Source organism: Colobus angolensis, unplaced genomic scaffold, assembly GCF_000951035.1.
Source record: "Colobus angolensis palliatus isolate OR3802 unplaced genomic scaffold, Cang.pa_1.0 Scaffold48, whole genome shotgun sequence".
Classification (NCBI taxonomy): Eukaryota; Metazoa; Chordata; class Mammalia; order Primates; family Cercopithecidae; genus Colobus; species Colobus angolensis.
This window is the reverse complement of record NW_012118265.1, coordinates 8,798,925-8,812,720: the sequence shown is the minus strand read 5'-3', so window position 1 is coordinate 8,812,720 and position 13,796 is coordinate 8,798,925.

Sequence of the window (13,796 nt, the reverse complement as noted above, 5' to 3'; positions counted from 1 at the left end):
ACCCAAATGTCCATCAGTGACAGACTGGATTAAGAAAATGTGGCACATATGCACCATGGAATACTATGTAGCCATAAAAAAGGATGAGTTTGTGTCCTTTGTAGGGACATGGATGCAGCTGGAAACCATCATTCTCAGCAACCTTTCGCAAGAACAGAAAACCAAATACTTCATGTTCTCACTCATAGGTGGGAATTGAACAATGAGGTCACTTGGAATCTGGAAGGGGAACATCACACACTGGGTCCTATTGTGGGGAGGGGATAGAGGGGAGGGATAGCATTAGGAGATATACCTAATGTAAATGACGAGTTAATGGGTGCAGCACACCAAGATGGCACATGTATATATGTAACAAACCTGCACGTTGTGCACATGTACCCTAGAACTTAAAGTATAATAATAAAAAAAAAATGTCAAAAAGTAGCAGTTCAAGCATGCCATTTAGAAAGCTAAACATTTTGTAAGTGGTTGCTCTGGAGTGTGGGAAACAGGTTATAGGTCTGGGGATTGCTGTTTTTCTTAACAAAGTTTTGTGAAACTATTTGACTTTCTAAGTGACGCACAGATTTAACTTTATGAAAGTAAAAATTAAAAAATACAAAACCCAGAAGCACTAGAAAAGAAAGAAAGAGGATGGGACAAACTGCTGAGGGATGATAGTGACAAAAATGAAGACAGAGAGAAGCTAGACCTTGCCTTGATTTAAACATTGATATCTGGGAGATCAGCCAGATCCTTTTACAGAAAATGCTTTGAGTTGAGATACCAACATGGAAGACATGTTAGGATGAAAGAGCTGTAACTTGTTTGAGGGATTAGACCTGTCCTAGATTACCTGTCCTAGATTTTCTTTAAAGTAAGAGAATATCAGAGAGTAGAGCCATCTAAAGAGACCAAAAATTATAGGATTTCATTATGCAACTATTTATTCAACAAATATTATTTACCATCTGAACTGCACTTGATGTTTACTCTAACATTGCCCCGGATGTCTATATATACATATATGTGTGTGTGGTGTGTATATATATATATATAACACACACATATATATGTGGTGGTGTGTGTGACACACACATATATATATACACACACACACACACCACAAAAGATTGTGGCTATAAAAGAAATTATTCAGGAAAGATAGATCAAATAATGCCTAGTAAACTCTGGTTAGAATTATGCAGCTTATCAAAGAGAAACAAAGAGACATTAAGAGTTATATGCAGGACTGCATGTGTAGAATACATTAGAAGGGATAAGGATGGATAATGAAAGGTGATTTCAGCAAGTCATATAGTATTGGCTTAAACTAGGGAAAAGTCAGTGAAATGGTGACATGCAGACATGTAGGAGATATCCATAGAATTCAGAATTTAGTGATTGATTGAATATGGGAATTGATGACAGAAAAGGAGTGAAAAAGACAGCCAGGTACTGGGTGTAATGGCATGAATGATAGCATCATTCTCAAAGATACGAAGAGAGGCTGATTCCAAGGGAAAAGTGTCTGGTTCCATTTTAGACATATTGAGTTTCATATGAAAGGACAATGGCCAATTAAACATGCATACTCAAATGCATAGAGTAGAGCTCTAGAGAGAGAACTGTACAGATGACATAAAGTTGAGAGTCCCAGGTGACAGTTCAAGGCATACATAGAGAGAAGATTATGAAAGAAGAGCACAGAGAATAAGAAGAAAAGACACTTTTGGACAGAACTGTGAGGAAGACAAGTATTTACAAAATAGTCAAAGGATTAGGTGGCTGAAGAAGAAATTGAAAGAAGTGGCAAACTGGCCAAAAGATAACCAGAAGACGTAGATTCGATTAAGAAGAAAAAGAGTATACATAGAGGTGTGGAGATAATTAATAGAGCAATGTACTTGAGGAGATGAGCAAGCTTCAGATAAAGGAGGAGGAATGCTGTCTCCTCCAATTCAGTAGGAGACAAGTAGAAAAGGATAAATGCAGATACTTGTACATTTTAACTTTTGGGGTGGGATTTCATTTATTTTTATTTTGTTATTATGATACTTTATGTTCTAGGGTACATGTGCATAACGTGCAGGTTTGTTACATATGTATACATGTGCCATGTTGATGTGCTGCACCCAGTAACTCATCATTTACATTAGGTATATCTCCTAATGCTATCCCTCCTCTCTCCCCCCACCTACTTTATTTGTTTTTACTTTTTATACAGATGGGGTCTACTGTGTTACCCAGGCTGGTCTCAAACTCCTAGACTCAAGCAGACCTCCTGCCTTGGCCTCCCAAAGTGCTTGGATCACAGGTGTGGGTCACCACATCTGGCAGAAAGTTTTAACTTAGATGGCAGTAACTCAACTTTAGTCTAAATCCTCTTGATTCTCTTTTATCTTTGAAATAGTAACCAAGGTCATATGCTGGGAGTAAAAGGGGATAGTTGATTTAGAGTTATGAGGAAACTGGAGAATGCATGAAGTTCCTTTCATGGAAATTGAGAAATAAACCTATTAAGAAAATATAGAGAGATTTCAGATAGCTTTGAGAGCTCACATGATATTGGGAACCGTGCAGTCTGTATTATGTAATTTTCTCTAGCAGTCTTGCAACCTGTTAAAATGACCAACCCTTAAAGTCTGCTGTCTTTGGCCAGGCACAGTGGCTTACACCTGTAATCCCAGCACTTTGGGAGGCTGAGACCTGTGGATTATCCGAGGTCAGGAGTTCAAGACCAGCCTGGCTAGCATGGCAAAACCCAGTCTCTACTAAAAATACAAAAATTAGCTGGGTGTGGTGGCAGGCACCTGTGATTCCAGCTACTCAGGAGGCTGAGGCAGGAGAATCGCTTGAACCTGGGAGGCAGAACCTGCAGTGAGCTGAGATTGTGCCATTGCACTCCAGCCTGGACTACAAGAGCAAAACTCCATCTCAAATAAAACAAAACAAAACAAAACAAAAAATCCTGCTGTCTTTAATTTCCTTTGGGTCTTCAATCCACGTCACCACTTACAAAGCACTCATTCTTAGTCATTACCTTACTGCAAAAATCCACGTTTGCAGTCAGGAGTGGAGTAGAGGCATGTGTGTTTACTCAGGATTTGCCTGAGGGAGTTCTTGTCTTAGATGGATGGGGAAGTTCTGGTAACTAGACATAGTAGCTAAGTTTCATCCTAGTTGGGCATAGACATGAAACAACATTTTTTGGAAAGTTGAGAGTGATAACTGAGACTGTCTATGACAACAAAGCTGTAGACAATCTAAGTCAACATGATTTTGTTGTTTGTTTCGGGAAAATTTTGTCTTGGGAAGAAATACTGTAACCAATAAATAACTTCTCTATTTGTTTCAGGCAACTCCTACATATCAACTAATTGGAGACAACAGTCTGCTCATCTGGGCAAATTCTTGCTTATCACTGTTTACGTATCAAGATTGGCTTTAATGATTGCCATTCTAACTGGTGTGAGATGGTATCTCATTGTGGTTTTGATTTGCATTTCTCTGATGGCGAGTGATGATGAGCATTTTTTCATGTGTCTGTTGGCTGTATGAATGTCTTCTTTTGAGAAATGTCTGTTCATATCCTTTGCCCACTTTTTGATGGGGTTGTTTGTTTTTTTCTTGTATATTTGTTTGAGTTCTAAGAAATCAGGAAACAACAGGTGTTGGAGAGGATGTGGAGAAATAGGAACACTTTTACACTGTTGGTGGGATTGTAAACTAGTTCAACCATTAAGGAAAACAGTATGGCAATTCCTCAAGGATCTAGAACTAGATGTACCATATGACCCAGCCATCCCACTACTGGGTATATACCCAAAGGATTATAAATTATTCTACTACAAAGACACATGCACACGTATGTTTATTGCGGCACTGTTCACAATAGCAAAGACTTGGAATCAACCCAAATGTCCATCAGTGACAGACTGGATTAAGAAAATGTGGCACATATACACCATGGAATACTATGCAGCCATAAAAAAGGATGAGTTTGCATCCTTTGTAGGGACATGGATGCAGCTGAAAACCATCATTCTTAGCAAACTATCACAAGAACAGAAAACCAAACACTGCATGTTCTCACTCATAGGTGGGAACTGAACGATGAGTTCACTTGGACTCGGGAAGGGGAACATCACACACTGGGGCCTATCATGGGGAGGGGGGAGGGGGGAGGGATTGCACTGGGGAGTTATACCTGATATAAATGATGAATTGATGGGTGCTGACGAGTTGATGGGTGCAGCACACCAACATGGCACAAGTATACATATGTAACAAACCTGCACGTTATGCACATGTACCCTAGAACTTAAAGTATAATAAAAAAAAAAAAAAAACAGATAACAAAAAAAAAAAAAAAAAAAAAAAAAAGATTGGCTTTAAGACCCTTGCCTTGCTGGACCCATCAATCTTCAGCTATTATGTCACAGACTTTGCTGAATCCCAATCAGTTCCTCACTTTGAAAGCCCCACCCTCACCTTAAACAACTTGAACTTCGACCTGAAAGTCCTATAAAAATCCCAATTCTGATGTGTCCTTCTGAGATACTGCTAAGACTATGTCAAATTCATATTTTAGGGAGTTTCAAGGGAAAAGTTTAAAGAAAACGAATGATTGCAATTCAGAATTTCTCACCAGTTCTTGGCTGTAAAATCTCTCCCCCAAGAACCAGGTTCAACCATTTTATTATTTTTATTTTTATTTTTTGACTGAGAGAAAAAAGTCGTAGGCTTTACTGAGCAGAGTGACAGTACAAAGCTTCCACACGTGGAAGGGGTCCCGAGCGGGTAGTCAGTGTTAGATTTTTTTGGTCACGTTTTAAACTCTTTAAGGCGGGAAATATGTGGGGTGGGAAGGTGTTACCAGAGCGAGATTCTCCAAACCTTTCTCTACTCCTCCCTGATGGATGGCACATTGTAGAAGCCCATCCTTCTAAACACCTCTCATGCTGAATCCATTGTCCTCTGCCTCATCCTTACCTCCTACAAGAATTCAATTAGCAACATCTGTTGATTCTGCCTCATAAGTAGCTCCCAAGTTCATGTGCTTTTTACCATCACCACAGCTGCAGCCTGATTCAGCTCATCTGGACTTGTGCAATGGCATCATAATTCTCTGCCAGTGCTTCTTAATGGTATCCACAGCATGCGATGTTTGCATTGCACATTGATGTCAATGAAAAGGTGTGCTTGTGGCTGGAAAGAGATATAGATTCCAGCTACTGAAGTTTCCTCCTAGTTGTCCCAAAGACTGAAGAGATCAATATCTTGAAGCATTTATAGATACAGGTGTTATAGCCTTCCTAGTACCCTGGGTAGAAAGTTTTGCACCAGATTCTTCCCAGTACATTAGCTTTCAGAGCATTTATTTATCTTGTATCACTGATTCTTAACAGTGTGCCTATCACATACGAAGTACCTAACATGTGTCATTGAATCCATACAAAGTTCTAAAGCTGATATCTTGAAACAAAGATTCTTCATTTCATGATGAGCAAATCTTATGGGGATCCATAATAAAGCCTTACTTCTATGCATTCATCTATGCTTTTTTCAAGACCATATTATAGAGCTCTCTCTCTCTCACTACAAAGCACCTTTTCAATTTGACCTGGAGTTCTACTTGGGAGATGCCTGAATTATCACTTCAGGCTCCTGGCCCCTGCTCTGTATTCTTACATTGCTCTTAGGTGATGCCTTCATTTTTTAATGAGCCTGAAGAAGCTTGTCAATCCTTGAAAACCCAACTAACTGTTGCTTCCTCACTTAAGCCTTCTCAACATGACTATTTCCTTTTCATATTTTTCCTAAAGTACTTGACAAATAGTCTGTAGTGGAGTAAAAAAAAAAAAAAAATCTCATTACCAGGTAACAGAATTATTCTTACGAAAGAAATCATCTTTGTTTGGGAAAAGGTCTTCATAATCCCCCAAATAAGTAACATGTTAGCAAAAGATCTGGCTATAAAATAAATGGTCCAATGGTTGTGAATGAGAAATGAATAGAAATTAGTGAGTAGAGGGAACTGGGCAAAAATATTGAGTAACATGGCAGAGCAGCTTAAAGACTTACAACAGGGCATTTGTATCCTTATATTGTGCATCCCATCTGTATTTCTAAAGCTTTCAGTGAAGTATGCCACACATTCAACAGTCTCATGAAAATGTAGTTATTTATTTTGGAGAGGCATATTTGGTTTAAAAGCAGTGGAAATAAATATACACTAAAAAGGCATAGAGTTAAAAATAAAAAGTTGACAGAGCAGAAAGTCAAGGCTGCGGGTGCTCATGAGTCAGGGAAAAAAAGGGGGATTTATGTCAATCTTCTCTAGATTTCAAGGGATAGGAAAACTTTAGCTGCTTCTGAGTTTCACTTCAATCTTAGCAGTTATCACAATCCATGTTACATCAGCAATAATTGCAGGGGATGTGTATAGTTCTGGGGGCAGGGTCACATTGACACATAGCTGCCTCTGCTTTAGTCATGGATGTTGAATGGGGAATGGGCCACTTCCTAGAAGAAGGGGGTTCCAGGCAGGAAAGCAACAGGAGTCTGTTTCAAACAATAATCTTCTTTACTTAACTCAGATATAATTATTGATGTCACTATTGGGTCATTAATCCTGTGTTGTATATTATATTGTCAGTTGAGAGATCCATGTAGGGCTGGCCATTACAATACACCATAAAGTTCTTGTGGGAATATTAAATTTCTAAGCACTCCCTTTGTACCAAACAAAAGTTTGCGCGAGCTCAAGGGTAGTTTTCGTGAGGGCAGAAATTGTATCAGTTCTGTTTATCATGGTATCCTAGGACAGTGCCTGTCCCACACTAGAAGGAAAATAAGTATTTGTTGAACAAATACAAATTTAATAGTCACTCAGTTAATTTTTAAATAGTTTCTTGAATAATGTATTCCAATGAGCTGGGGCCAGAAAAAATGTGGTGTTTGATGACTGATGAAAAATATCTACAGAATGTGCTGATCTATATAAGCTATGATCGTGTTCTCTTTTTCTTTTCTTGGTGCCAACTAACTTCATGTGATACACAGTGGAAGAACGGTTATCTCAGTGCTCTGGCAATTTTCCACATAATTCACAAAGGAAGTTCAATATTTGCCAACAAATTGAATTGGGTTGACTAAAACATAATCTTATTTTCCATACTGTTTGAATTCTATTCCCTTTGTGCTTTTAAAAGCAAACTGGAAATGCACATGAAAGCATGACCAGGATTGGGCTGTTGGAGGCTAGTGCTGAAGGTTCTAGGAAAATGTATCTATAAAGCCTGTCACTGTTCACTCCTTGGATCATCAGAATCACGACCTGCCTGCACTGAGCTGAAATTTATGACTGAGTTGTATTAGTTAAACATCTTTCGGTTTCTGAGCAATATCAATTTCCTCTGTGAATTAAAAATACATTTGTCAATATCATAGGCTTGAATCTTGGAAAAATACAGTTCCAGGAAGCATTAAAATTACTTACCATTCTAAAAGCTTTTATATTGTAAGCAATTCATGTAATTAAAATACTTGGTTATGTCTGATGGCCTCATTTTCTAAATACAGTAGTGATCAGAGTAGAATAAATATTGATCAAATATTGTGTTACTTTTGCCTTCTGAATTTTTATTTTTCGGAATAATTTTGTGTTATGTGATTTGCAGCTATTTGCTTTTGCTCCATGTCTTAGTGCTTGCTAAATGGTGGCTGTCTTAATTTCCTCGGGCTGCTGTACAACAAGCATGGTGGCTTAAACAACAGAAAATTATCTCAGGGTTCTGGAAGCCAGAAGTCCAAGATCAAGGTGTCAGTAAGGCTGTAAGGAAGCATCTGTTCCATGCCTCTCACCTAACTTCTTCCGGTGGTTTGCTGACAGTCTTTGGTGTTTCCTGACTTGGTTTCCCAATCTCTGCCTTCGTCTTCATGTGGGCATTCTCCCTGCGTGCATGTCTGTCTTAGTGCCCAAATTTCCCTTCTATTTATTTATTTATTTATGACACAGTCTTGCTCTGTCGCCCAGGCTGGAGTGCAGTGGTGCGATCTCAACTCACTGCAACCTCCGCCTCCCAGGTTCAATCGATTCTTCTGTCTCAGTCTCCTGAGTAGCTGGGATTACAGGGGCCCACCACCACGCCCGGCTAATTTTTGTATTTTTTTTAGTAGAGACGGTATTTCACCATGTTGGTCAGGCTGGTCTCGAACTCCTGACCTCGTGATCTGCCCGCCTTGGCCTCCCAAAGTGCTAGGATTACAGGCGTGAGCCACCGTGCCCAGCCCCAAATTTCCCCTTCTTATAAAGACAGGAGTTATACCGGGTTAGGGGCTACCTAATGACCTCACCTTATCTGCAAAGATTTTATTTCCAAACATGGTCACATTCACAGGTACTGTGGGTTAGGACTTCAACATCTTTTGGAAGGACACAATTTAAATCATAACAGTTGCATATTATTGTCAAGCAATGGTGTAAAGTAAGGTGAATAAGAAGTAGAAATTTCTCGGGAAGGTTGAGTTAGGCTCCAAAGATACAGGGTACTACAAGGTCTAGTGGAGAGAAACTGAATGCTTCATGAGCTGTGGGAATACAGATTTACTCTGATTCCTTTTATTGCTATGTTATACCTGAGTCAAGCACAAATGGAAACGCTTTTTTCAAAGAGATAAATAGCAATAACAACAACAAAAGAGCTAGATTTCAGTCCTCGCTCTGGTATTTTTCCGGCTAAGGAATCCTGTTTGAGCAAACCAACTTCAGCAAACCTCGTTTTCTCTGTAAAGAGAAGATCTAATAGCTTGAGGCCTAAATGAGACGCCCTACGTAAGTACCCAGAAGTGTACCTGTAATTTCGCAGAACTCAAAAAAAGGACTTCCCTTTTCTCCTGCTCCTTTTCCCATTCTTCTTCATTCTGTCCATTAAGTCTTAAAATTGCCCATACTAGTGACTTTAAGTAAGTGAAAATTTTACATCTCTACACTGTAATTTTTAAAGATAAGTCACTGAAGGATGAGGTTGCAGTATGGAAAATATGTATTGTAAACCTGAAGAATTCTGAACTGCTCTTCCACTTCCTATTCTGAGTCCTGGAATTTAGGGTAAAGGCATTTGGTCTCAGCAGCTCCTTTTCCAATGCTTTCTCCTGACCTAGGAGATTGTCATATGAACATATGAGCATCCAATGGCTCTTGAGGGTTGGGACTGTTTATTAGATAAGTGAGCAGTCTTGAGAAAATATGGGGTCAGAGTTGTTAGGTCCGAAATGCTTTCAGTCGTTTACTTAGTATTTATTAAGCTCCGATCCTGTGCCAGGCATTGCGATCGGCGTGGGTGTCTGCCTTTGAAAAGCTTGTCTTTTCTTCCCATGGGAAGCCTGTGCTTCTGCATATGGGGAACTGGCCCCACAGGCAGGTTCCTGGATGTGAGGTCTAGGGAAGCCAAAGGTAGGGAACTCGAGGAAAGGATGCTATCAAAGCTATGGGCAAAGAGGGTAAGGCTCCAAGGACCCACTTCATTAAATGCCTTAGAACTGGTCCCGATGGAGAAAAAAAAATAAACTTTGCTCCTTAAACCGTGATTATTGTGATAAGGCAAAGGTAAATGTTTTTGTTGTGGGTATCCCATGAAAAATACACTTCAAAGCAGAGCACATTGAAAAATGCATAGGGGAGTTCGTACAATATCCTGAAGGCAGCCATGTTGTTTAGCAGGCATGAGTAACAATGCCCTGTTATGGAAATTAGGAGAGAGCCTTGAATTTAGGCGTGATGGACCTAATTCAATGGTAAGAAATAAAGCAAGCATGTGCTCCCCTCAGGCTCTTGTTCTTATTCTTCACAGTAACATATCGCTCCCTTTATTTAGTCATGCTGAGGCTTCAAAAGTGTTTTCGTGAAAAACAGTGCTGAAGCTGGAACAGATTTTAGACATCATCTAGTCCCAGTCCCTCAGTTTAGATGAGAAACGGAAGCATGTGAAGTTGAAGAACTTGCTCAAGGTCATGTTTTTTTTTTCAGGACAGGCCTCCTTCCTTCCAATTCTGTGTTATTTCCTTTTGAGGTTGTTAGTAAAAAAACAATGATAAGATTATTTACATTTTTAATCGTCAATTTTTCCATACATACTTATAAATGGGGCATAGAGTTTCTACTTTTACCTACCTCCATCAAATTCAAGTTAAGTGTTGGTGCTAAGATTTTCTGTGATTTATACTTGAATTGTTTGAAATAGACTTTATTAGCTCAGGAAACTTGAATTCTTTCCCTTTTTTGCAGGGTTCCTTCGTTGTCTGTAAATAGTCACCTTTACATGCTTCAACCATTCCTCTGGCTATTCTTACCATTTGATTTCGGTTTTTATTAACTACCAGGTGTTAGGCAACTGGTCTCCTCATTTTGGGTTCATCTTAATTTTTGGGCTACTTTATTAGCCTGGACTATTTTATGTAGACTATCTTAATGGCTTGGCCTAACTCCAAATTACAAAAGTTTGTGATTAGTGAGATACTTGCCAAATGCAGTTGATTTCAGAATGAGCCATGGTTTTTAAATATTTTTCACTAATTTTAAATACTGGCCTTACATGACAAGTTTATTTGTGATCTTAGAGTTAAAAAAAAGTCATAATGTTCAAAACTGGGAATGTCAAATAATTCTAAGTTTGTTCTTCAAGGTTCATAAGCCACAGGCATTCAGATAAACAAAGGGATTATTTTATCTGTTTTGTATTTTTTAACAAAGCTGGTATCTTGCAGGCATTTATTGCATAATTATCCAGTTTTATTAGTGTCAAGAAAGAAGCAGTCTCTGTCTTCCTTTTGAAGACCTACCTAAGCCTGTTAGCCACCAGATTAACCAGTGGTGAGAGACATTTTGGAAGACTGCATGGCCACAAATGTGATCTTATTTTGACATTGCATGTCAGTAAGCCTATTAACAAGAATTTCTTGGGTTGTCAAAGTCTTCATCAGTTCAGATTATCTGCACTGACCCCAAGATGACTCATCAGGGAAGAGGTAGAATCCTAGGAAGGGAACAGTGTAAGCGGGTACTTGCCTGGCTAGGCTGAGGCAGCTTTACAGGCCATGATTTTCCTGTTCTCTGCTCAGAGGCAGAAGGTTCCTGGAGAGAAAGTCCTTTTGAAGAAGTGTTGCTCTTTTCACAAGTCCCTCAGTAATGTCTCCAGCTGGATTGCCCTTCTGGGTAATACAGCCAATCTAAACGTTAGCAACAATTCTTTCTGGAAGGGTAGTGTGGCATATTGATTGAACAAGCTGCCTAATCTTTGCTAGGAAGTGTTTAACCTGCTGAATTTGTTCAGATCAGAGACCATTTAGGCTAATAACCCATGCAATTTTTAATTTTTATGATATCTGCTCCCCATTTTCTTGCAGCTCAACTACTGTAAATCATGTTCTCACACAATATAAAATTTCCTTTCAGATCTTTAAACTGTTTTAAACACACCCAGTTTCTCCACAGTCATGTTCTGAGAGTGTGTACTAGCTATCAGGCTGTGGGCCCACATTGCTCAAATAGCTTTGGATCTATTTGTCACATTAGGTTGCCCTTTCTGCCAATCCTTGTTCCAGCTCTCTTGTTTTCCCAAGTGAGGGTAGTGACTTGTGTGGTCACTGCCTCTTAGGGATAAAGTGTTTTAACGTCTGTTCCATTTCGTAGGAGTTCTGCACTGTGGAACACACTGAGCTGTACTGAAACCCATTTTGTGAGAATCTGTAGAATGGTTCTTTGGAGGATTAATGTATCATTAAGCCCTCTAGGCACAGTGTTAACATCAGTAAAAAAGTTCAGACTTGAAAAGGTTATTGGCTCCAACATATGAAAACTTTGGTCTAGTTATACATAAACCATATTTCATGTGGGATCTGTGTACATTTCAATGTTTAATATGAAATAGGATAGAGCATCTGAAAGTAAAAATGTACAAGGTCTAGAAAGCTCTTCAAAAGCCCTGGTTTCTAAGACGTAAAATTTAAAATTAGAGATCCACTGACTGTTAGGTGGGACAGACACCTCAGGAATCACCTAGTTCCACTCCATCCTCTCTAGTTTCAGTGTTTTGCTTGCTTATTGGCTCCCAGATGAGGACATGGAGTCCAGAGAGCGTGACTCTCCCAAATCTGCTCAGCCAGTTAAGGACACACAGCCTGAGTGAGTGCACACATCTATCTCCTGGCCCATCATACAACCGTTTATAGCTATATCTTGATAAGGCCAACTAAACTCTGGGTTGGAACTAAGAATGCAATTTTAGCATTTCACCAAGGATCTCAAATGTAATGAGAAAATAAATTTTGATCTCTTAACTCTCATAAAATTAGGACCAACATTGCAGAATGAGGACTGCTCTGGATCCTTCCTAACTCTGGCATATGTTCGACACTACATTTCAGGGCGTACTTAACCGCAGAGAGCAGCAGTTACAGAACTACAGTGCAGAAGTGCAGAGAGCAGCAGTTAAAAGGACAATAAATTACAACCAATGTTTAAGGATGTTGCTTTTTAGAGCAGGCAAAATAACTGCTGTGGAAGAGACAGAACATTTATGAATATTTATGAACTCGCTACATTTCCCGGTCTTGAACGTGACGAGTTCTGATCAATGAAATCATGTGAAAATTTGGGCCCTCGCTTGCAGGTTCAGGCTCAATGTGCTCTGTGTCTTCCCCAGGCTCCTCTCTACCGCCTCCCTCCACTGACATGTTGGGAAGAAAATAATTTCAAGATGGTAAGTAAAAATACTAGAAGGTGGGCACGGTGGCTCACACCTGTAATCCCAGAGCTCTGGGAGGCCAACGGAGGAGGATTGTTTGAGCTCAGGAGTTTGAGACCAGCCTTGATAACATAGGGAAAACTATCTCTAGAAAAAATGAAAAATCACCCAGGTGTGGTGGCACGTGCCTGTGGCCCTAGCTACTTGGGGGTTAGGTAGGAGGATTGCTTGAGCCCTGGGTGTTGAGGCTACAGCGAGCCGTTATCATGCCACTGCACTCCAGCCTGGGTAACAGAGTGAGATCCTGTTTTAAAAACAAAAAAACTAGAAGGAGCCCAGATAGTGGAGTCACAGGTTAGAGAAGAGCCTTCCAGAAAACCTACCTAGTTGCATAGGACTTTGTGTGAGGGAGAACAAAACTTTTATTTTGTTTTTAAATTTTGGGAGTGTGTATTTTAGTAGCCAGTATTAATTGCCCCCAACAAATCCAACAACTTTAAAAATGTAACTCATTCATTCATTCTCCTATGATTGGCTGGAAGGTCATATGAGAGAAGTGGCTACAGAGGACATCATTAGGAAATGATTGTAACATAATTCTCTTTTGTCTTTAAACCCTGAATTGGGTAGATTTCCAGAATGTCATTAAGCATCTAACTTTTAGCATCTAACATCTAAAGTTTAAGCCTACAGTTTTTCTTTCCGATAAATGTTATCTCCATGATGACTACACAGTCCCTGGAGTTCTATCATGCATTTCTCTGGTCATTCCTCTACACATATTTAAACATTTGTTTATTTCTTCCAGAGACTGATGGCTCTTTGCATTTGTCTGCACACAGACTAAGTTGCTTTATTCATAATGCTTAAGCACTTGGAATATACGTATCTTTTTAATGACATGCTCTTTAAAGCTGAAGTGCTGAAGTTCCTTAGAACAGAGCAATTCATTATTAGCTTGCCTAAGGTAACAAAGAGACATTCCTCCTCCACCAAAAAAACAAAAACAAAAAAACTCAAAGTTAACAAGTCAAACTCATACAAGATAGGAGTTTATTTCTCTCT